This window comes from Bubalus kerabau, chromosome 16, assembly GCF_029407905.1.
Source record: "Bubalus kerabau isolate K-KA32 ecotype Philippines breed swamp buffalo chromosome 16, PCC_UOA_SB_1v2, whole genome shotgun sequence".
Taxonomy (NCBI): Eukaryota; Metazoa; Chordata; class Mammalia; order Artiodactyla; family Bovidae; genus Bubalus; species Bubalus kerabau.
This window is the reverse complement of record NC_073639.1, coordinates 23831744-23855507: the sequence shown is the minus strand read 5'-3', so window position 1 is coordinate 23855507 and position 23764 is coordinate 23831744. Positions and strand designations below refer to the sequence as shown.

The 23764-nt window shown below is 38.4% G+C and overlaps 2 long non-coding RNA genes across 2 annotated transcripts in view; one reads left to right on the top strand and one right to left on the bottom strand.

Moving 5' to 3' along the window:
- The window catches only part of LOC129630394 (uncharacterized), a 200244-nt gene that overhangs the window by 133279 nt on the left and 43201 nt on the right, over positions 1 to 23764 (top strand). The gene's annotated exons all lie outside the window — the stretch shown is intronic.
- LOC129630390 (uncharacterized) overlaps positions 1 to 23764 on the bottom strand; it is a 37685-nt gene that overhangs the window by 1634 nt on the left and 12287 nt on the right. Inside the window, exon 2 of the long non-coding RNA XR_008703656.1 lies at positions 4086 to 4233. This is a non-coding gene — a long non-coding RNA (uncharacterized LOC129630390). The remainder of the gene's footprint in view (positions 1 to 4085; positions 4234 to 23764) is intronic.

The following is a 23764-nucleotide window of genomic DNA, read 5'->3' as shown; positions in this document are numbered from 1 at the left end:
ATCCAAGCTACATTTCTTAGACATGAAAGGAAAGAGGATCTACAGTTTTATATTCCCCAAAGTGATTTCTGGCTGGAAACATCTTGTTTTGGGAGTGTTATGGTGTTTGCTTGGCTTTGCACCTTGTAGAGAGTAGGGCTGCTTTATGTCAATGCATTGTGTGGGCCAATTCTCTAAGAGAAGAAAACTGAATAATTACTGAGCATTTGAAAAATCCCTAAGTTGAGGGAGATCTCATTGCATCATTTCATCATAATAATAATTCTGTGAGTTAATGTCCTTTTAAAAATTTTACTGATAGCATTTTCACAACTTAATTTTTAGCAAATAAAAGGCACAGATTACATAATTTGCCAGACATCAAATTGTCACTAATAATTAAGATTCTCCATAAATACTTCAGGATGAATGAGCTGTAAAACTGCTATTTTCTTCTTTCTTGTGGTTTACCTACAGAAAGAGCCATTGTGAATTAGTTTGCTAAAGATTTTTTTGTCTATATGATTAAACTGAATTCAGTTTAGCACCTGTCTCACATATATTTCCTGAAATTTTAGAAACTTTGAAGAACTTATTGGTGACATGCAGGAAAAAGAAATGATGGGTTAGGATATATGGATGTAGATTAAAGTAAGTGAAGGTAAAATAGATTGCATAGAGGCATTGTGTTAAGAAAAGTAAGAAATCTCCGTTTCACAGGTAATGTTACACATGAACAAAGAATGTAAGGAGAGGTTTCTTATTCTTTAAGAATTACAGAAAGATTTGTTTAAATAGTCAATAAGTACTTTGGCCACCTCATGCAAAGAGTTGACTCATTGGAAAAGACCCTGATGCTGGGACGGATTGGGGGCAGGAGGAGAAGGGGACGACAGAGGATGAGATGGCTGAATGGCATCACCGACTCGATGCACGTGAGTTTGGGTGAACTCTGGGAGCTGGTGATGGATGGACAGGGAGGCCTAGCGTGCTGTGATTCATGGGGTCGCAGAGTTGGACACGACTGAGTGACTGAACTGAACTGAAGTATAGTAAAAGATATTATTGGCTCTTACACAGCATAAATGAACTCTTGCCTCTTCTGTAACTCACTGCATGTTGAGGAGGAAAGAAGGATATTTTAAGAGATTCTCCCAATACAAAGGTTTAAACTGCACTGTCAGCTCTCTATCAGGAATCCCCAAAGTTGTACTAGATTTACTTGTATGTTTATATAAAGAACCAATATCTTTAAAATCATGGTTCATCATTCTGAATTTGTGTTTGCTAATTTATCTCTTAGTTGATTGAATATCAAGTAATTTTTCTTAATCAAGAGAGTTTTATTCATGTCTCTAGTTGTTAAGTGTATATACTGATACTTGGGCTTCCCTGGTGGCTCAGCTGGTAAAGAATTTGCTGCAATGTGGGAGACCCAGGTTCAGTTCCTGGGTCGGGAAGATCCCCTGGAGAAAGGGAATGGCTACCCACTCCAGTATTCTTGCCTCAAGAATCCTTAGACTTTATGTTCATGGTTTTTAAAATTGTTAATTATTTTTAACTGAGATATAATTGAAATATAACACATTAGTTTCAGGTATACAACATAATAAATCAATATTTACATGTAGTACAAAATGATCACCATAGTAAGTATAGGTAATATTTATCATATTATGAAGTTAAACATTTTTCTTGTGATGTACACATTAAATATTTACTATTAGCACTTTCAAATATGCAACACAATATTATTAACCATAGTCACCATACTGTACATTATGGCTCTGTGACTTATTTTATAACTGGAAGTTTCTGATCGTCTTTACCCACCCCACAGCTAGAAAGCACCAGTCTGTTCTCTGCAAACCATGAGCATGGTTTGGTTGTGTGTTTAGTGGTGTTTTCTTTAAATTCTAGTGTAAATAAGCCTTATGGTATTTGCCTCTCTCTGACTTATTTCAGTTAGCATAACGTCCTAGGCTCCATCCATGTTGTTATGACAAGATTTTCTCCTTTTTTAAGACTGAATAATATCCAGTTGTGTGTATGTGTATCTATATCTACCTCTATATGCTTTCTTTACCCATTCATCCATCAATGGAAACAGGATGCTTCTCTATCTTACCTATGGTAATTATACTTTAGTGAATTGGGAGTACAGATATATTTTGATGTTGCTTTTTGTTTTGTTAGGATAAACACCCAGAGGTGAAACTGCTGAATTATATGGTAGTTCAACATTTAATTTTTTGAGGAAGCTCATATAGTTTTCCATAGTGGCTGAACCAGTTTACATCCCACAAAAAAGCACAAGCGTTCCTTTTTTCTCATGTTCTTGCCAACACTTGTTACTTCCAAAATGAAGTAACAAAAATAATCTTACTTCCCTGATGGTTAGTGATGTTGAACATCTTTTCATGTACCTGTTGGCCATCTGTATGTCTTTGGAAAAATGTCTGTTTAGATGCTCTGCCTATTTTTAATGGATGGTCTGTTATTGAATTATATTAATTTTATATATGTTTTGCTAATAGTTTTCATCATTCAGTAGATCTTTTCATTAAATTGATGGTATCCTTTGCTGTAGTCTCACTTGTTTATTTTTACTTTTCAGTTCAGTCACTCAGTCGTGTCTGACACTTTGCAATCCCATGGACTGTAGCACGCCAGGTTTCCCTGATCATCACAACTCTTGGAGCTTGCTCAAGCTCATGTCATTGAGTTGGTTATGCCATCCAACCACCTCATCCTCTGTCGTCCCCTTCTCCTCCTGCCTTCAATCCTTCCCAGCATCAGGGTCTTTCCCAGTGAGTCAGTTCTTTGCATCAGGTGGCTAAAGTATTGGAATTTCAACTTCAGTATCAGTCCTTCCAGTGAATATTCAGGACTGATTTCCTTTAGGATGGACTGGTTAGATCTCCTTGCAGTCCAAGGGACTCTCAAGAGTCTTCTCCAACACCACAGTTCAAAAGCATCAATTCTTCAGTGCTCAGCTTTCTTTATAGTCCAACTCCTAGATCCATACATGACCACTGGAAAAACCATAGCTTTGACCAGATGGACCTTTGTTGGCAAAGTAATGTCTCTGCTTTTTAATATGCTGTCTAGGTTGGTCATAGCTTTTCTTCCAAGGAGCAAGCGTCTTTTAATTTCATGGCTGCAGTCATCATTTGCAGTGATTTTGAAGCCCCCCAAAATAAAGTCTGCCACTGTTTCCCTACCTATTTGCCATGAAGGGATGGGAGCCATGATCTTAGTTTTCTGAATGTTGAATTTTAAGCTAACTTTTTCACTCTCCTCTTTCACTTTCATCCAGAGGCTCTTTAGCTCCTCTTCATTTTCTGCCATAAGGGTGGTATCAGCTACATAGCTGAGGTTATTGATATATTTCTCCCTGCAGTCTTGATTCCAGCTTGTGTTTCATCCAGCCCGGCATTTCACATTTGTACTTTTGGTGTCATTCAAAAAATTATCAACATGACCAACATAAAAAGCTTACTGCCTATGTTTTCTTCTAGGAGTTTTATAGTTGTTGCAGGGTTGTAGGGCTTGAGAACATAAGCCCCTGTGGCCGCAAGAGCCAGGTGACATAGGAGTATCCCTTGGGCACAGCCACAAAAATCATGGTACCAATAAGGGTTATGAGCTCTTTGTGGAGTATTGGAGTCAGGAAGACTGTAAAAATGATGTCTGCCAGACTTTATCCCCAGAGAGTTTTCAGTAGGTTCTTAAATGTGTGTGAGTTAGAGGCCTGCCCCTCATTTCAACACTAGAAGCAAATAACTTCTTTCACAGAAAGTCTGGGAGCGTTTCAGTTGGCTGCCTCTGTGCTGGGCTTTGGGACAGGTGAGTTTGAGAGCCCTTTAAGGAACTTCTCTCTATTCACTCTAGCCCTCTGCTTCTCATGGATGCAATCCTTGTTAACCTTCAAAACTAGATGTTTCGATGTGCTTTCAGGTAGAAGTCTTAAAAGCTGGGGTGCTCAATGTGAAGTCAAACCTTTTGCTCCTCAGGGAGAAGGTGGGGTTTTGTGTCCTCTCCTGATGGTGAGTTTGCATCTCAGCCTCTCCTAGCCACTTTAAAGCATTCTCCTTCTTACTCACCTGATACGCGAGAGCTGCTCAGCTGCTTTATTCACTTGATGTTCTTCCAAGGATGTTGTTCCATATGTAGCATGGATTCAGTGTGTCTGTGGAAGGAGGTGAGTTCAGGATCTTTCTACACTGTCATCTTGAACCAGAACTTCCATTCCTATGTCAAACAAGTAAAAACATGAGTATTATAAAAATATTTAGGAACAGTCAACTGTTGGCTTGTATAAAATTTGCTAAGAAGAATCCTGGATCCAGTTATTTTGTGCTGCTTCTTTATGATAACCATTTTTTTTCTGTCTGAATACCATAGGTTTCTTTCTTAATCCTTCAAGTTCAATAATGTTATCAGTATATGTGTGTCATTATTTTATATCAACTTTTCCTGGAACAAATTTTGCACTTTTGGTCTAAAGTCAATTCTTCTATTTCAGGAAATCTATCATTCCTTTTGAATTTTTAAAATATTCTCCTCGCTTAGAAATCCACTCACCTGTTTTCCTGTTTTCCACACTCCTTATGTTTGTCCTTATTCCTATCTCTGTTTTCAATAGTATTTATTCTGTCTTTTCTGGTTCAAATGTAGTTTTCATTTCTGTAGTGGTTTTATTTCTCTGTTTTCTATGCTTTGCTGATTTATACCTTATCTGCTAATGTGCCTATCTTTTCTAATCACTACTGCAATTTCCTTTATATACTAGAATTTTTTTCTTTAGTTTATGTGAGGATATGGAGATGTATTTTGTGTGAAATGTTTTCTGTTATTGGGGCAGAATTACTTTTTCAATCGTGTTATCATCTGAATTTTGATTATTAAGTTTACCACTCCTCCCTTTTCTATAGTACCTGTGCATATATTCTTTTTTTTTTTTCCCTTCACTTCATCTGTGAATCAGATAATTCTATTGATATGTGGTACAGCTATTTGCTCAGCAATGGTTAAGGTGAGTAGATGGATATTGATCTGGGATCACAACTTCAGGAAGAAACTGCTGAGAAATCAGATTTTGGCATTCTAACCTCAGGACAAGCAGTCACCAAGGCAGAAGATGTTAGTTCTCAGTGAAGCTTGTAGCACTTGGGTATTTGTTTGATGGTTAGTGTTGATTTCTGCTTAGTCAGTTCCATTCCTTGCTGTAAAACTGGATGCTACTCATATTCTATTTTCCATTATGGTTCATCACCGTGAGAATATAGAGATGGTGCACCAACACTGTCCTTCCTTCTTTTACCTATAATGTTTTACTGGGTTTCAGAAGAAACGTAGTATCAACAGGCTACTGTTTTAACAACAATTTTCTTTCTTATTTTGGCCACCGAATTTATCTTTTCTGAATTTCACTTTATAAATTTAATCTGACTCACTTGATTGTATATATAAATCACAGTTTAATTGGTATTTCCATGAAACCATAAGTAAACTTCTTGCTTTGCATTGACACTTCACATAAAGCATCAATTACCTGACCGCTGGGAAAAGCTCTGTGTCACTTTCACAGCAATAAATGCAGTTGTGACATGCATGTCATAATACAAAATTATGAAAAGTGTTTAAAATATTGGGGAGAGGACCTACTGTATAGCACAGGTAGATCAGCTCAGTGCTTTATAGATTGGATGGGGGTTTCCCAGGTGGCATTGTGGTAAAGAATCCACCTATCAGTGCAGGAGATGCAAGAGACACAGGTTCCATCCCTGGGTCAGGAAGATCCCCTGGCAGAGGAAATGGCAATCCACTCCCGTATGCTTGCCTGGAAAACCTAATGGACAAAGGATCCTGGCAGGCTACAGTCCACAGGATCACAAACAGTCGGACATGACTGAAGCGACTTAGCATGCACGGATGGGATGGAGGGGAGTGGGAAGGTGGTCCAAGAGGGTGGAGGTCTATGTATACCTGTAGCTGATTCACTTCATTGTACAGCAGAAATTAACACAACATTGTAAAGCAACTATACCCCAATTTAAAAACAGAACTCCAAATTGTTTAAAGCAAGAAAAAATTATTTCTGGACATAGCAATATTCACACCCTCTTACTATGCAATTAAATGAACTAGCAACTATTTGCTATTGCATTAGTCTTCCATAAGAAAAGGAGAGCACGTTTAAATATACACCTTCTAAATACCATTTTCACAATGTCAAATTTACTTTATTCCTTTTTGAAAGGTTTTCTGGTATCTTTTAGAAGCAAAAGGTATAAAAATATTTCCTCAGTATCTCTGTCCATTAATCAATGCCTAATTTTTTGGCATTGCTGAAATAGTGTTTTGCTTCCCTGGCATATCAGATCATTTTCTTCAACTTTTGCATGAGTACATCTGCCTTTCATTTGTAAACCCTCAGTCATAGATCTTTAAAAATCTGTGCTCTCTTTCAGCATGTCATGAGACTGATTTTTTTCTTCCTATCTTAAAAAAATCTCTTATTGGCAATATCACTTTGGAATCACTCTTAATAAAACAATATCTTACATGTTTTTAGTTGTTTCCTATTTTCATTCAGATGTACAATTTAAACTTGTGGAAATACACAAATGCTCTGATATAAAAAATGAGCATCTTATTTATATGGTAAGACTATCCTAACATATAAATGTGGTTGGACAAAATGAGAACACTGAGTTATCGAATATTATAAATATGTGTGTTAGTCAGTCATGTCCTACTCTGTGACCCCATGGGCTGTAGCCCAGCAAGCTCCTCTGTCCATGGGATTCTCCAGATGAGAATATTGAAATGGGTAGCCATTCCCTTCTCCATGGGATCTTCCCAATCCAGGGATCAAACACGGGTCTCCTGCATTGCAGGCAGATTCTTTACCATATGAACCACCAGGGAAGCCCTTAATTATCAATATATAAGACACCAAAATTATTAGAAACTGCTGAAGGTAAGGAGCAATAAGACAAAAATAGGCTTTGAAAATGATGCCTGAGCACTTAGAATACACTCACTGTTTTCTATAGCGTAAACCTTGGTTTTCAGACCTACAAATAAAGAAATTTACATACAGTCATTGGTTAGCTCTAGGACACTAACTCATATCTATAATATGTTAATGGTGCTGCTTTCTTCACCTGCCCCCAATCAAACTAGTTTCTCATGGTAGTTTTTATACCATTAGATTCCTCTCTATTTCATGGCAAAAAGATGAAGTCTCTGACGTGCTCATTTGTGGGGCTGACTATGCTTGGTGCCACCTTACTTTCCTACTTTCTTTGAGACTGAGCTACCAGCATGTGTCCAATGCTATCCTTTGCTGCTTTGTTCCATAAACTATACAGTGGAAGCTCAACAGAGGGTGGTCTGCATCCTACCATAGTTGGTTTGAATGGAAGGGTGCTGTACTGTGCTTAGTTGCTCAGTTGTGTCTGACTCTTTGTGACCCCATAGACTATAGCCCGCCAGGCTCCTCTGTCCATGGGATTCTTCAGGCAAAAATACTGGTTTGGGTTGCCATGCCCTCCTCCAGGGAATCTTCCCAACCCAGGGAGTGAACCCAGTTCTCTCACACTGCAGGCAGATTCTTTACCATCTGAGCCACCAGGGAAGCCTGATTGGAAGGGTAAACCTGTGTAAGTCTTCAAAATACAGTATCCCACTTGACTCTGGATATATGCCACATTTTGCAATATTAACTATCCATTTTACAAAGTCATATTTAATCTCTCATCTACCTCACTATCCTAACTGGATGAGAAAATTAGTGCTATAAAACCCTAAAGCCTATGCTAATTTACCTCATAATAGATTAATGTATTAAAATGCTAATTGTTTTACAGCAAGAAATAAAACAGCCAGGCAAAAGAAAATACTTGTTAGCCGATATCTTTTAAACTGTGTGTGAAATCATGATTATTAGATGGTTTTATGTTAAATATGCAATCACACAATCAGGGTAAGGCTTACTGGGTAATCTTGATGGACACTGTTACCATCATACAAGTTTGATGCACCTATTTTCCTATAAAGATATACATCTCAAGAGGATAAGATACTTGACTGGTCTATTAAAAGTTCTTTACTAGAATTACTGAAGATACTACAATTTTCTTCATTGCCACCCTTTTTCTAGCTTCTAGATAAATACTCAAATCATTCACTTCAGGTAAAGAATCTTTTCTTCAGACAGGGTATAATATATATGAACAAGCTACATAAGTGGACTTTCTAATATAGTCATTGGCTAGCTCTAGTTTAGTAAGTAGAAAATTTCTTTACCTACATACTAAACAACATGAATAGGGCTTATATATTTTTATATCTATCTCCTGTGGCAAAGATGGATATTATCTGCCCCCAATTTTTTTTTCCAAATTGTTGTGTACAATTCATGCTGATAGCATCTGTCTGAGTAGACAGTGTATTTTCCAGTCTTCCTAAATATCTTCTGTCCATGTGACTGGGTTCTTACCAATGGAATGTGGGCCTCAGTTCAGTTCAGTCACTCAGTCGTTCCGACTCTTTGCAACCCCATGAATCGCAGCACGCCAGGCCTCCCTGTCCATCACCAACTCCCGGAGTTGACCCAGACTCACGTCCATCGAGTCAGTGATGCCATCCAGCCATCTCATCCTCTGTCATTCCCTTCTCCTCCTGCCCCCAATTCCTCTCAGCATCAGAGTCTTTTCCAGTGAGTCAACTCTTCGCATGAGGTGGCCAAAGCACTGGAGTTTCAGCTTTAGCATCATTCCTTCCAAAGAAATCCCAGGGCTGATCTCCTTCAGAATGGACTGGTTGGATCTCCTTGCAGTCCAAGGGACTCTCAAGAGTCTTCTCCAACACCACAGTTCAAAAGCATCAATTCTTCGGCACTCAGCCTTCTTCACAGTCCAACTCTCACATCCATACATGACCACTGGAAAAACCATAGCCTTGACTAGACAAATTTTTGTTGGCAAAGTAATGTCTCTGCTTTTGAATATGCTGTCTGGGTTGGTCATAACTTTCCTTCCAAGGAGTAAGCGTCTTTTAATTTCATAGCTTCAATCACCATCTGCAGTGATTTTGGAGCCCCCAAAAATAAAGTCTGACACTGTTTCCACTGTTTCCCCATCTAGTTCCCATGAAGTGATGGGACCAGATGCCATGATCTTCGTTTTCTGAATGTTGAGCTTTAAGCCAACTTTTTCACTCTCCGCTTTCACTTTCATCAAGAGGCTTTTTAGTTCCTCTTCACTTTCTGCCATGAGGGTGGTGTCATCTGCATATCTGAGGTTATTGATATTTCTCCCGGCAATCTTGATCCAGCTTGTGCTTCTTCCAGTCCAGCATTTCTCATGATGTACTCTGCACAGAAGTTAAATAAGCAGGGTGACAATATACAGCCTTGATGTACTCCTTTTCCTGTTTGGAACCAGTCTGTTGTTCCATGTCCAGTTCTAACTGTTGCTTCCTGACCTGCATACACATTTCTCAAGAGGCAGGTTAGGTGGTCTGGTATTCCCATCTCTTTCAGAATTTTCCACAGTTTATTGTGATCCACACAGTCAAAGGCTTTGGCATAGTCAATAAAGCAGAAATAGATGTTTTTCTGGAACTCTCTTGCTTTTTGATGATCCAGAGGATGTTGGCAATTTGATCTCTGGTTCCTCTGCCTTTTCTAAAACCAGCTTGAACATCTGGAAGTTCACGGTTCACGTATTGCTGAAGCCTGGCTTGGAGAATTTTGAGCATTACTTTACTAGTGTGTGAGATGAGTGCAATTGTGCAGTAGTTTGAGCATTCTTTGGCATTGCCTTTCTTTGGGATTGGAATGAAAACTGACCTTTTCCAGTCCTGTGGCCACTGCTGAGTTTTCCAAATTTGCTGGCATATTGAGTGTCTCACACTTTCACAGCACCATCTTTCAGGATTTGAAATAGCTCAACTGGAATTCCATCACCTCCACTAGCTTTGTTCGTAGTGATGCTTTCTAAGGCCCACTTGACTTCACATTCCAGGATGTCAGGCTCTAGGTCAGTGATCACACCATCGTGATTATCTGGGTCGTGAAGATCTTTTTTGTACAGTTCTTCTGTGTATTCTTGCCATCTCTTCTTAATATCTTCTGCTTCTGTTAGGTTCATACCATTTCTGTCCTTTATTGAGCCCATCTTTGCATGAAATGTTCCTTTGGTATCTCTGATTTTCTTGAAGAGATCCCTAGTCTTTCCCATTCTGTTGTTTTCCTCTATTTCTTTGCATTGATCGCTGAAGAAGGCTTTCTTATCTCTTCTTTATTCTTTGGAACTCTGCATTCAGATGCCTATATCTTTCCTTTTCTCCTTTGCTTTTTGCCTCTCTTCTTTTCACAGCTATTTGTAAGGCCTCCCCAGACAGCCATTTTTCTTCTTTGCATTTCTTTTCCATGGGGATGGTCTTGATCCCTGTCTCCTGTACAATGTCACGAACCTCCGTCCATAGTTCATCAGGCACTCTATCTATCAGATCTAGGCCCTTAAATCTATTTCTCACTTCCACTGTATAATCATAAGGGATTTGATTTAGGTTTTCCTGGATGGTCTAGTGGTTTTCCCTACTTTCTTCAATTTAAGTCTGAATTTGGCAATAAGGAGTTCATGGTCTGAGCCACAGTCAGCTCCTGGTCTTGTTTTTGCTGACTATATAGAGCTTCTCCATCTTTGGCTGCAAAGAATATAATCAATTTGATTTCGGTGTTGACCATCTGGTGACGTCCATGTATAGAGTCTTTTCTTATGTTGTTGGAAGTGGGTGTTTGTTATGACCAGTGCATTTTCTTGGCAAAATTCTATTAGTCTTTGCCCTGCTTCATTCCGTATTCCAAGGCCAAATTTGCCTGTTACTCCAGGTGTTTCTTGACTTCCTACTTTTGCATTCCAGTCCCCTATAATGAAAAGGACATCTTTTTTGGGTGTTAGTTCTAAAAGGTCTTATGGGGCTTCATAGAACCGTTCAACTTCAGCTTCTTCAGCGTTACTGGTTGGGGCATAGACTTGCATTACTGTGCTATTGAATGGTTTGCCTTGGAAATGAACTGAGATCATTCTGTTGTTTTTGAGATTGCATCCAAGTACTGCATTTCAGACTCTTTTGTTGACCATGATGGCTGCTCCATTTCTTCTGAGGGATTCCTGCCCACAGTAGTAGATATAATGGTCATCTGAGTTAAATTCACCCATCCAGTCCATTTCAGTTCGCTGATTCCTAGAATTTTGACATTCACTCTTGCCATCTCTTGTTTGACCACTTCCAATTTGCCTTGATTCATGAACCTGACATTCCAGGTTCCTATGCAATATTACTCTTTACAGCATCAGACCTTGCTTCTATCACCAGTCACATCCACAGCTGGGTATTCTTTTTGCTTTGGCTCCATCCCTTCTTTCTTTCTGGAGTTATTTCTCCACTGATCTCCAGTAGCATTCTGAGCACCTACTGACCTGGGGAGTTCCTTTTTCAGTATCCTATCATTTTGCCTTTTCATACTGTTAAGTTCTTAAAATTCTAGGCCTGGCCACAAAAACCTCTTATAAGATTCTATAATTCTGATTCTCCCTCAAAATCAAGCTGAATAATGTTAAGTCCCAAGGTGACATTGGAAATCTCTGCTGGAGATGGTAGAACCTCCATCAGCCTGGGTTCCCAAAAGAATGTGTAAAGAAATGCTTCTAGAGTGTGATACCATCAAGACTGTGACATAAGTCATTCCTGACTTTGCTTCCCCACAACAGCTAACAACTTCCATAGACAAAACATTAATGAGAAAATTGTAGTACACAGGTGTGAGGATGAAGCACCCCCCGCACCACCGAGACCGAGACATGTTTCATGAGGAGGTAAGAGAAGCAGCTGTGTGCTGACCATACTGCCCCTCCCTCAGGCTAGCAGAGAGTCACACTGAATGGCTGTCCCTGAGTCTATGGTTCCTCCAGAAGGGAAAGAGCAGCCAGGGTAAACATCCACCTCCCCCATGATTGTGGGTCACTTCTGGGGAGGCCCTACTGTAGTACTGTCCTCCAATGGGGGTTATAGGGGGATCTGAAGGGCTTGACTGCTGGGAATCTAACTGTGACAGAGAAGGAGGAAAGGGCTTCCAACAATCAACACTTAGACCTTGGCAAATCAAGTTCCTACTGCAATGCTCAAGGAGTAATCCTGAGAAGATTTTGCTATCTGAAGAGCCAAGATGGTGGTACAGTCTGACTCGGGAACTTGGCACAGTGCGGGTCAGCCTGATTCAGGTCCTTAAACCAAAAGCCTCTGGAGCTAGTCTGTCCGTGCCCAGGCAGGGGAGCTAATTCATAGATAGCACCCTTTGCATTGCTGAGTACAGCTCCCAGCCTCACCTGACCAGAAAACATTGCCAGAACACCTAGAAAGCCATGTAGCCCATGAATGTTCAAGTGAAGAGTCCAGCAGGCAGATCTAATTATTCACAGAGCAAAGCCAGTGGCCCCATTTGGCCAGGGAACCTGGGGTGCAGGTCAAATTCAGTCAGGAGCACAAAAAGCCTTACTGATTTGGATCCAGCTCCCCCCACACTGCCCTAGCAAGAAAACAAATTCATAGCCATGTTCATTGCTAAATCGAGCTTCAAGCTACCCAACCAGATGTTCTAACCAGAGCAATGGGAAGCTGCTTAGTCCACCAAGCTGACCTGCTTAAAGGATAAATTGAACAGACTAGCACAACCTGTGGCTTTCCCCATCTGCAGAGCAAAACTGGTGGTTTCTCTGGTCAGGGAATTCAGTGCATAGCTTTGCCTGATTTGGGTCCTCAAACAAGAAGCTATGCAGATCCTAGGACAGTTCTGCTCTCCTTCCAGGGCAGATAAGCTAACTCATAGCACTAACTACTATTAAACATAGAACCTAGTTCTGATTGTCTATGTAAGTCGTCTCATCAGAGAACCCAGGTGACTGCAGAAACCATACTTCAGTCTCGCTTGAACAGGGAAGCGAGCCAGCAGTCCTATCCAAATCACCTCACCTAGCAGCCACCCTACTCTGACCTCAGAGCTCAGACAGTTGCCTCACCCCAAGATAGTCCATGATATCGGGCCCAACCTGTCCAAGGGATTTAACTGTGGACACATCTAGAAAGACAAAATGAGCTGACTGGTTAAAAAAAAAAACAACTATCTCGGCCACAGTGGAAGTGTAAAGTCTGGAAGATGATAGCACATTGACAGATACCAAGGACCATGAAAAATGGGGTAAACATGTCACCACCAAAAAACTAATAAAGCTCCAATAACTGACCCTGAAGAAGTAGCGCTATATGAAGTGTCAGACAAATAGTTCAGAATAGTCCACTTAAACTTTAGTGAGTTATCAAAAAATACAGACAACTTAATGAAATTATGAAAACAATACAAATACAAAATGCATTGACTGAAATGAAGAATGCAATGGCTTCAAGAGCAGACTGAACTGTGCGGAAGAATCAGTGTGACCAACAGCACAGGATATATGAAATTATCCAGTAGGAGGAGCCAAAAGAAAAAAAAGAATGAAAAAATGAAATCCTATGAAACTTCTTGGACACAACCAAAAGAAAAAATGTGTATACATTATGGGAATTTCAGAAGGAAAAGAGAAAGAGACACAGATAGTGTGTTTAAAGTAATAATGGCTGACAACTTCCCAAAACTGGGGAGAGAAATGGACATACAGGTCCATAATGTTCAAAAGTTCCCACAATGGGGCTACACCTACATAACATTAAAATTAAATTGTCAAAAGTTAAAAAGTTTTGAAAGCAGCTAAGGAAAAGAGATTTAAATAAAAGGGAACCCTCCATTTCTTTTTTGGTAACCACAGTTTGTTTTCTATAACTGTGATTCTATTTCTGTTTTGTATGTAAGTTCATTTGTCCCTTTTCTGGATTCCACATATAAGCGGCATGGTATTTGTCTGGCTTACTTCACTTAGTATGATGATCCATAGGTTATCCAGGTTGCTGCAAACAGCATTATTTCACTCTTTATATGGCTGAGTAATATTCCATTGTGTAAATATACATCTGCACTGTATACTTTAAAAAGATATATTTTATGGTATATAAATTATCTCAAACTTAAAAAATAAAGTCAAAGCAGACTGTTCAATTTTTAAATTACTGTTTTGATGGTGTTTCAATGAGACTCATAAGTTTAGACATAGTTTTACTCTGAGTGTGACCAAACTTTTTAAAATCATTGAAAGGTTTTAAATGTCTTTCTATTGTATAAATTTTATTGAAAATATGTAAGTCATTTACATTCTTGCTCATCACTAACAATTAGGAACTTCTCTAGAAGCTTTTTTTAAAATTATAGTACATGATTTAGTTTGTATTTATGCCCATATTTGTATGATTGTTATCAGTAATGATATTCCTCACTTGAAATTTCCAAGAAAATGGAGCCTTATTTGTTTTGATTCACCAGCACCTGGCAATCTGTAGGATATTCAGCAGATATTCAATAAGTATTTATGAATAAATCAATGGATGATTCGTTGAAAACAAATGGAACCTCCGTAAGCCTAGGCAGGTTTTTCAGCAGCAATTTTTCAGGCCAGGAAAAAAATGGAGTAATTTATTAAAATGTTGAAATAAAGAAAAAAAATCACCAAACAAGAAATCTAGATCTTACAAAGCCATCCTTCAGAAATCAAACAAAGGCTGAGGTAAGTCATTGCCACAAATTCTGACATATAAGAAATGATAAAGGGAATTCCTTGAGTGGAAGTAAAAGTACCCTAATAGTGGGCTTCTTTAACACCACACTTACATCAATGGATAGATCCTCCAGATAGAAAATTAATAAGGAAACATAGGCCTTAAATGACACACTAGACAAGGTGGACTTAACTGATATTTATAGAATGTTCCAACTGAAAGCAGTCAAATACACTTTCTTCTCAAATACACCCAGAACATTCTCAAGGATAGATCACATCTTGGGCCACAAATCAAGCCTCAGTAAATTTCAGAAAACTGAAATCGTATCAAGCATCTTTTCTGACAATCCTATAGGATTAGAAATCAATTACGGGGGGAAAAAACCTAAAAAAACAAGTACATATATACTAAACAATGGATTACTGAAGACATTCAAAAAAATACTCAAGAGACAAATGACAACAGAAACACAATAGTCCAAGACCTAAGAGGGACGTTTATAACAATACAATGTTACCTCAATAAACAAGAATAATTTCAAACAACCTAATCTTACACCTAAAGCAACTAGAGAAAGAACAAAACCCAAAGTTAATATGAGGAAAGAAATTGTAAAGAACAAAGCAGAACTAGATGAAATGAAGATGAAGAAAATAATAGCAAAGATCAATGAAACTAAAACCTGGTTCTTTGAGAATTTCAACATTGATAAACCTTTAGCCAGACTCAAGAAAATATAAGGATTTTACCATGCTCCTTCATCTGCTGCAATGTTTCTCTGTCTTTTCATTGTGTTTAGTTTACAGTGTTTGTGGTCTCCTTTCTTAAGGCTGGAAGGTTATAGTTCCTTTTAATTGTACAGAGTCTGCCCTCCATGGGTGGCGTTGGGTCAGTGCCTTGTGAAGGTTTCCTGGTTGGGGGGATGTATGCCTATGTTGTGGATGGTGCTGGATCTTATCTCTCTGAAGGGGAATGCCATGTCTCATAGTGCATTTTGGGGTGTCTATGGGCTTGGTATGACTTTGAGCAGCCTTTCTGCTAATGGACAAGTTGTATTCCTGTTTTGCTAAAGGTCTGGCATGAGGCATCCTGCACTGGAGCTTGCTGGCCTTTGGGTGGAGCTTACTCTTACTGTTGAGATAGAGGCCTTTGGGAGAGCTCTCACCAATTAATGTTACATGCGTTTGGGAGCTCTCTGCTGATCCAAAGTTCTGGATTCAAATCTCGACCCATTAAAGGTTGAGAAGCCTGACCCATTACTGTAGCACCAAGACTTCACATGACACATAGCACAGAAAACAAAACCCCAAGACTAATGGTGAAACAACACTCAACAGCCAAGAACACCCAAAGAGACCCACACACTTACAAAGAGAGGAGAAAAAAAGAAGAAAGGATAAAGCTTTTGCACAGTAAAGGAAACTATAAACAAGGTAAAAACACAATTCTCAGAATGGGAGAAAATAATAGCAAATGAAACAACTGATAAAGGATTAATCTCCAAAATATACAAGCAGCTCACGCAGCTGAATACCAGAAAAACAAACAACCCAATCAAAGTGGTCAGAAAACTTAAACAGACATTTCTCCAAAGATATACAGATGGCTAATAAACACATGAAAAGATTCTCAATACACTTATTATTAGAGACATGCCAATCAAAACTACAATGAGGTATCACCTCACACCAGTCAGAATGGCTATCATCAAAAAAAATCACAGACAATAAATGCTGGAGAGGGTGTGGAGAAAAGGAAACCCTCTTGCAATGTTGGTGGAATCTAAATTGATACAGCCACTATGGAGAACAGTATGGAGATCCCTTAAAAAACTAGGAATAAAACTACCATATGACTCAGCAATCCCACTCCTGGGCATATACCCTGAGAAAACCACAACTGGAAAAGACACATGTACCCCAGTGGTCATCACAACACTATTTATAATAGCTAGGATATGGAAGCAACCTAGAAACCTAGATGTCCATCGGAAGAAGAATGGATAAAGAAGTTCTGGTACATATATACAATGGAATATTACTCAGCTATAAAAAGGAACAACTGAGTCTGTCTTATGAGCTAGATGAACCTGGAGCTTATTATACAGAGTGAAGTAAGTCAGGAAGAGCAAAACAAATATCAAGTGTTCAAATCCTGAAAGATGATGCTGTGAAAGTGCTGCACTCAATATGCCAGCAAATTGAGAAACCTCAGCAGTGGCCACAGGACTGGAAAAGGTCAGTTTTCATTCCAATCCCAAAGAAAGGCAATGCCAAAGAATGCTCAAACTACCGCACAATTGCCTTCATCTCACATGCTAATAAAGTAATGCTCAAAATTCTCCAAGCCAGGCTTCAGCAATGTGTGAACCGTGAACTTCCTGATGTTCAAGGTGGTTTTAGAAAAGGCAGAGGAACCAGAGATCAAATTGCCAACATCCGCTTCCAGAAAAACATCTATTTCTGCTTTATTGACTATGCCAAAGCCTTTGACTGTGTGGATCACAATCAACTGTGGAAAATTCTGAAAGAGATGGGAATATCAGACCACCTGATCTGCCTCTTGAGAAATTTGTATGCAGGTCAGGAAGCAACAGTTAGAACTGGACATGGAACAACAGACTGGTTCCAAATAGGAAAAGGAGTACGTCAAGGCTGTATATTGTCACCCTGCTTATTTAACTTATATGCAAAGTACATCATGAGAAATGCTGGACTGGAAGAAACACAAGCTGGAATCAAGATTGCCGGGAGAAATAGCAATAACCTCAGATATGCAGATGACACCACCCTTATGGCAGAAAGTGAAGAGGAACTCAAAAGCCTCTTGATGAAAGTGAAAGCGGAGATTGAAAAAGTTGGCTTAAAGCTCAACATTCAGAAAACGAAGATCATGGCATCCGGTCCCATCACTTCATGGGAAATAGATGGGGAAACAGTGGAAACAGTGTCAGACTTTATTTTGGGGGGCTCCAAAATCACTGCAGATGGTGATTGCAGCCATGAAATTAAAAGACGCTTACTCCTTGGAAGGAAAGTTATGACCAACCTGGATAGCATATTCAAAAGCAGAGACATTACTTTGCCAACAAAGGTCCGTCTAGTCAAAGCTATGGTTTTTCCAGTGGTCATGTATGGATGTGAGGGTTGGACTGTGAAGAAGGCTGAGCACCAAAGAATTGATGCTTTTGCACTGTGGTGTTGGAGAAGACTCTTGAGGGTCCCTTGGGCTGCAAGGAGATCCAACCAGTCCATTCTGAAGGAGATCAGCCCTGGGATTTCTTTGGAAGGAATGATGCTAAAGCTGAAACTCCAGTACTTTGGCCACCTCATGCGAAGAGTTGACTCACTGGAAAAGACTCTGATGCTGGGAGGGATTGGGGGCAGGAGGAGAAGGGAATGACAGAGGATGAGATGGCAGGATGGCATCACTGACTCGATGGACGTGAGTCTGAGTGAACTCCGGGAGTTGGTGATGGGCAGGGAGGCCTGGCGTGCTGCGATTCATGGGGTCTCAAAGAGTCGGACACGACTGAGCGACTGAACTGAACTGAGAAACCTATTTGCAGGGCAGCAGTTGAGACATAGAAAACAGACTTGTGGACACAGCTGGGGAAGGAGAGGATTGGGCAGATTGAGAGAGTAGCACTTAAACATACATATTACCACGTGTAAAGTAGATTGCCAGTGGGAATTTGCAATATGACTCAGGGAGCCGAAACCGGGTGTTCTGTGACAACCTAGAAGGCTGGGATAGAGTGGGAGGAAGGTTCAAGAGGGAAGAGACATGTACGCCTATGGCTGATTCATGTTGATGTATGCCAGAAAACAACACAATATTGTAAAGCAATTGTCCTCCAATTAAAGAAAAAGAAAAAAGGGAGAGTGTTCAAATCAATAAAGTTAGAAATGTAAAAGAAGTTACATTGGACACGACAGAAATACAATGGCTCATCAGGGATCACTGCAAGGAACTGCATGCCAATAAAATGCAGAACCTAGAAGAAAAGAATAAATATTTTAGAAAGGTACAGCCTTCTAAGACTGAAGCAGGATGAAATAGAAAATAGGAACAAACACACAAACAAAAGTTCAGGACCAGAGGGCTTCACAGGCAAATATTATCAAACATTTAGAGAAGAATTATCACCTATCCTTATGACACTATTCCAAAAAACTGTGGAAGGAACACTCCCAAGTTCATTCTACGAGGCCATCATCATCCTGATACCAAAACTAGACCAAAAAAAAAAGTAAGTTACAGGCCAGTATCACTGATGAATATAAATTCAAAATTCCTCAGTGAAATACTAACAAATCAAGTCCAACAACACATTAAAAGGAACACTATGATACAATGGGATTTATCCCAGTGATACAAAGATTCTTCAGTATCTGCAAATCAATCGGTGTAATACACCACATCAACAAACTGAAGAATAAAAAGAATAAAAACTATGTGATCATCTCACTAGATGCAGAAAATGGTTTTGACAAAATTCTACACCCATTTATGATAAAAGCTCTCTATAAATAAAGTAGGCATAAAGGGAACCTGCCTAAGGGCTGTATGACAAACCCACAGCTAACGCCATTCTCAATGGTGAAAAGCTGAAAGCATTTCCTCTAAGATCGGGAAAAGGCAAAGATGTCCACTGTCACCTCTTTTATTCAGTGTAATTCTGGAAATCCTAGCCATGGCAGTCAAAGAGGAAAAAAAAAAATAAAAGGAATTCAAATTGGAAAGGAAGAAGTAAAACTGTCACTGTTTGCCGTGACATGATGCTATACATAGAAAACCCTAAAGATGCCACCAGAAAATAGTAAACTCATTGATGAACTCTAGTAAAAGTTGCAGGATACAAAATTAATAAACAGAAATCTCTTGCATTCCTGTACACTAACAATGAAATATCAAAAAGACAAACCTAGGGAACAATCCCATTTAACATCATATCAATAAGAGTAATATACCTAGAAACAAACCTACCCCAGGAGGCAAAAAACCTCTACTCTGAAAACTCTAAGTGACTGATGAAATGGAGCTGGGGAACTACTTGACTTCAGATCATAACATGATACTATAATACCCCTAACTACACACTACAAATACAGTGTAGTACTAGCACAAAACCAGAAAAGATCAATGGAATAGGATAGAAAGTCCAAAAATAAACCCATGCACCTATGGTCAACTAATCTACAACAAAGGAGAAAGGACTATACAATGAAGAAAAGACAGTCTCTTCAATAAGTAGTTCTGGGAAAACTGAACAGCTACAGGTAAAAAAAAAAGAAATTAGGACACCATATGCAAAAATAAAGTCGAAATAAATCAAAAATCTAAATGTAAGCCTGGACACTATAAAATTCTTAAGAGGAAACTATAAGCATAACAATCTCTGACATAAATGAGAAAAACATGTTTTTTGACCCACCTCCTAATGAAAATAAAAAGAAAAATAAACAAATGGGATCTGATTGAAAGCTTCCACACAGCAAAGGAAACCATACACAAAATGAAAAGACAACCCACAGAAAGGGAAAGAATGTTTGCAACTGAAGTGACGGACAGGAGATTAATCTCCAAAGTATATGAGCAGCTTTATGTCAGAAAAACAAACAACCCAATCAAAAAATGGGCAAAATATCTAAATATATATTTCTCCAAAGAAGAAATACAGATGGCCAAGAACACATGAAAAGATGCTCAACATCATTAATTATCAGAGAAATGTGAATCAAAACTACAATAAGGTGTCACCTCACACCAGTCAGAATGGCCATCATCAAAAAGCCTACAAAAAAAAAAAAAATACTGGAGACAGTGTGGAGAAAAGGAAACTTTTCTATACTGTTGGAGGGTATAAATGGACACAGGCATTATAGAAAATAGTATGGAGGTTCTTTAAGAAACTAAAAATAGAACTACCATATGATCCAGCAGTTCCACTCCTGGGCATATATCCAGAGAAAAACTCTAATTTGACAAGACACATGCACCCAGTGTTCAGAGCAGCACTGTTTACAATACTGAAGACACGGAAGCAACCAAAACATCCACTCACTGATGATACGGTTACTTCCTATATATGTATTTCAAAACTATTTGGTGTTAGAAAGCTGGAAGTACTGGATAAAAACATCTTATTTGTATCTGTTAATGGTTAAGTTTCAATGCTAGAGTCTCAATAAATAAGGTCCAAATAAAGGGTTAAAAAAAAAAAAAAAGGAATATTACTCAGCCATGAGAAGAATGAAATACGACCATTTTGCAGCATCATGGATGGACCTAGAGATTTTCATACTACGTGAAGTAAGCCCTTGAGAGAAAGATAAATATCATATATTACATGTGGAATCTAAAAAAAAAATACAAATGATATGGGTTTCTTTACAAAACAAAAACAGAATCATGTATGTAGAAAACAAACATGGTTACGAGGGGGAGAAGAGAGGAGGTTGGGATTGATGTATACACACTACTATATATACATTACTAATAAGTACCTAATGTATAGCACAGGGAATTCTGCTTAATACTCTGTAATGACCTATCTGAGAAAAGACTCTAAAAAAGAGTGGGTATATGTATAACTGATTCAATTTGCTGTGAATCAAAACCTAACACAACATTGTAAGTCAAATGTTGAGGTTTGACAGAAAACAAAATTCTGTAAAGCAATTATCCTTCAATTAAAAAAAATAATTTTAAAAAAAAATTTAAAGAAAAGTGAACCCTCCTACACTATTGATGGGAATTTAAATCAATACAACCACTATGGAGAACAGTATGGGGTTTCCTTTAAAAACTATATAGAACTACCATATGATCCAGGAGTTATGCCTAGGCATATACCTACAGAAAACCATAATTAGAAAGGACACATGTACCCCAATGCACACACTATTTGCAATAGCCAAGACATGGGAGCAACCTAAATGTCCATCAACAGAGGAATGGATACAGAAGATATGTATACACACAATGCAATATTCCTCAGCCATAAAAAATAATGGAATAATGACATTAGCAGCAACATGAATGGACCTAGAGATTATCATACTACATGAAGTAAGTCATACAGAAAAAGACAAATATAATATCATTTATATGTGGAATCTAAGAAAATAATACAAATGAACTTATGAAATGGAAACAGACTCAGACTTAGAAATCAAACTTACAGTTACCAAAGGCGAAAGGTTAGTGGAAGGGATAAATTAGGAGTTTAGGATTAATATATACACACTCTATATATAAAATAGATAATCAACAAGGTCCAACTGTATAGCAGGAAACTCTACTCAGTATTCTTTAATAACCTGTATGGGAAAAGAAACTGAGTAAGACTTAGCTGCTAGCTGCTAAGTCACATCAGTCGTGTCCGACTCTGTATGACCCCACAGACGGCAGCCCACCAGGCTCCTCTGTCCCTGGGATTCTCCAGGCAAGAATACTGGAGTGGGTTGCCATTTCCTTCTCCTAAATATATATAGGGTTGGCCCAAAAGTTCATTTGGGTTTTTTATGTACAGTGTTACAAAAAAAACCCAAATGACATTTCTGGCCAACCCAAGATAGAGCTGAATCACTTTGCTCTACACTTGAAACTAACACAATATTGCAAATCAACTATAATTCAATATAAAATAAAAATTAAATGGAAATAACAAAATTATAAGAAAGTAATATAAATTTTTCATCAAAGTTAGATTCTGTAATATAACAATGATGGTTCATTATTATAAGTTGTTTGAAAGTTAACAACAAATGTGGTAGAAGTAATCATAACTATAGTAATCTGTTATTGGATGCACAATATAAAAGTATATAAAGTGTAACATCAATACCCTAAACTGTGGAGGGGGATGGTGAATGTTTAGAAATGCTATCAATGCTAAATTGTTATTAGCTTAAAATAGTGTGTTGCAATTTTAAGATATTTTATATAAATCTCATGATAAGCACAAAGAAAAACCCTGTAGTAATTACATAAAAGAGCATAATGGTTAAGCTTATTGATACCAAAAGACATCAAAACACAAGGAAAGAAAGCAGGATAAGAAGCTGTGAACAATGAATCTACAAAATAGCCAGAGAGCAGAGAACAAAATGACAATAGTAAGTCCTTACAAATCGATACTTACTTTAAATGTAAATGGATATAGTTCTCCATTCAAAAGAATAGAATGGCTGAATAAATAAATAAATAAGGAGATTCAACAATATGCTGCTTGTAAGGAGAAGGCAATGGCACCCCACTCCAGTACTCTTGCCTGGAAAATCCCATGGATGGAGGAGCCCGGTAGGCTGCAGTCCATGGGGTCGCTAAGAGTCAGGCACAACTGAGCGACTTCACTTTCACTTTTCACTTTCATGCATTGGAGAAGGAAATGGCAACCCACTCCAGTGTTCTTGCCTGAAGAATCCCAGGGACGGGGAGCCTGGTGGGCTGCCATCTATGGGGTCGCACAGAGTCGGCCACGACTGAAGCGACTTAGCAGCAGCAGCAGCAGCAGCTGCTGCTTGTAAGAGACCCACTTTAGCCTTAAAGAAACACATAGAGTGAAAATAGGGTGATAGTGTGTGAAGGAATGGAAAACACATGGTAACCATAGAAAGGACATTAAAAATGAGTAGCTATACTTATATCAGACAAAAATATACTTTAAACTAAAAATGGTAAAAAAAGAAACAAAAAAGGTGTTTATAATGATAAAGAGGTCAATCCACCAAGAAGATACAACACTTGTAAATATTTAGGTACCCCAAACTGGAGCACCTAATGTGTAAAGCAAAAACTAATCAAGCTAAAAGGAGAAATAAACAGTAACACCATTATAGTTAAGGACTTTAAATACTACACATGTATACCTGTGGTGGATTCATTTTGATATTTGGCAAATCTAATACAGTTATGTAAAGTTTAAAAATAAAATAAAATTAAAAAAAAAAAAATAAATCCTACTCTCAACTATGGTTAGATCATCCAGACAGAAAATCAATATGGAAATAACAGATTTGAACAATACTATAGATCCAAATAAACATGACAG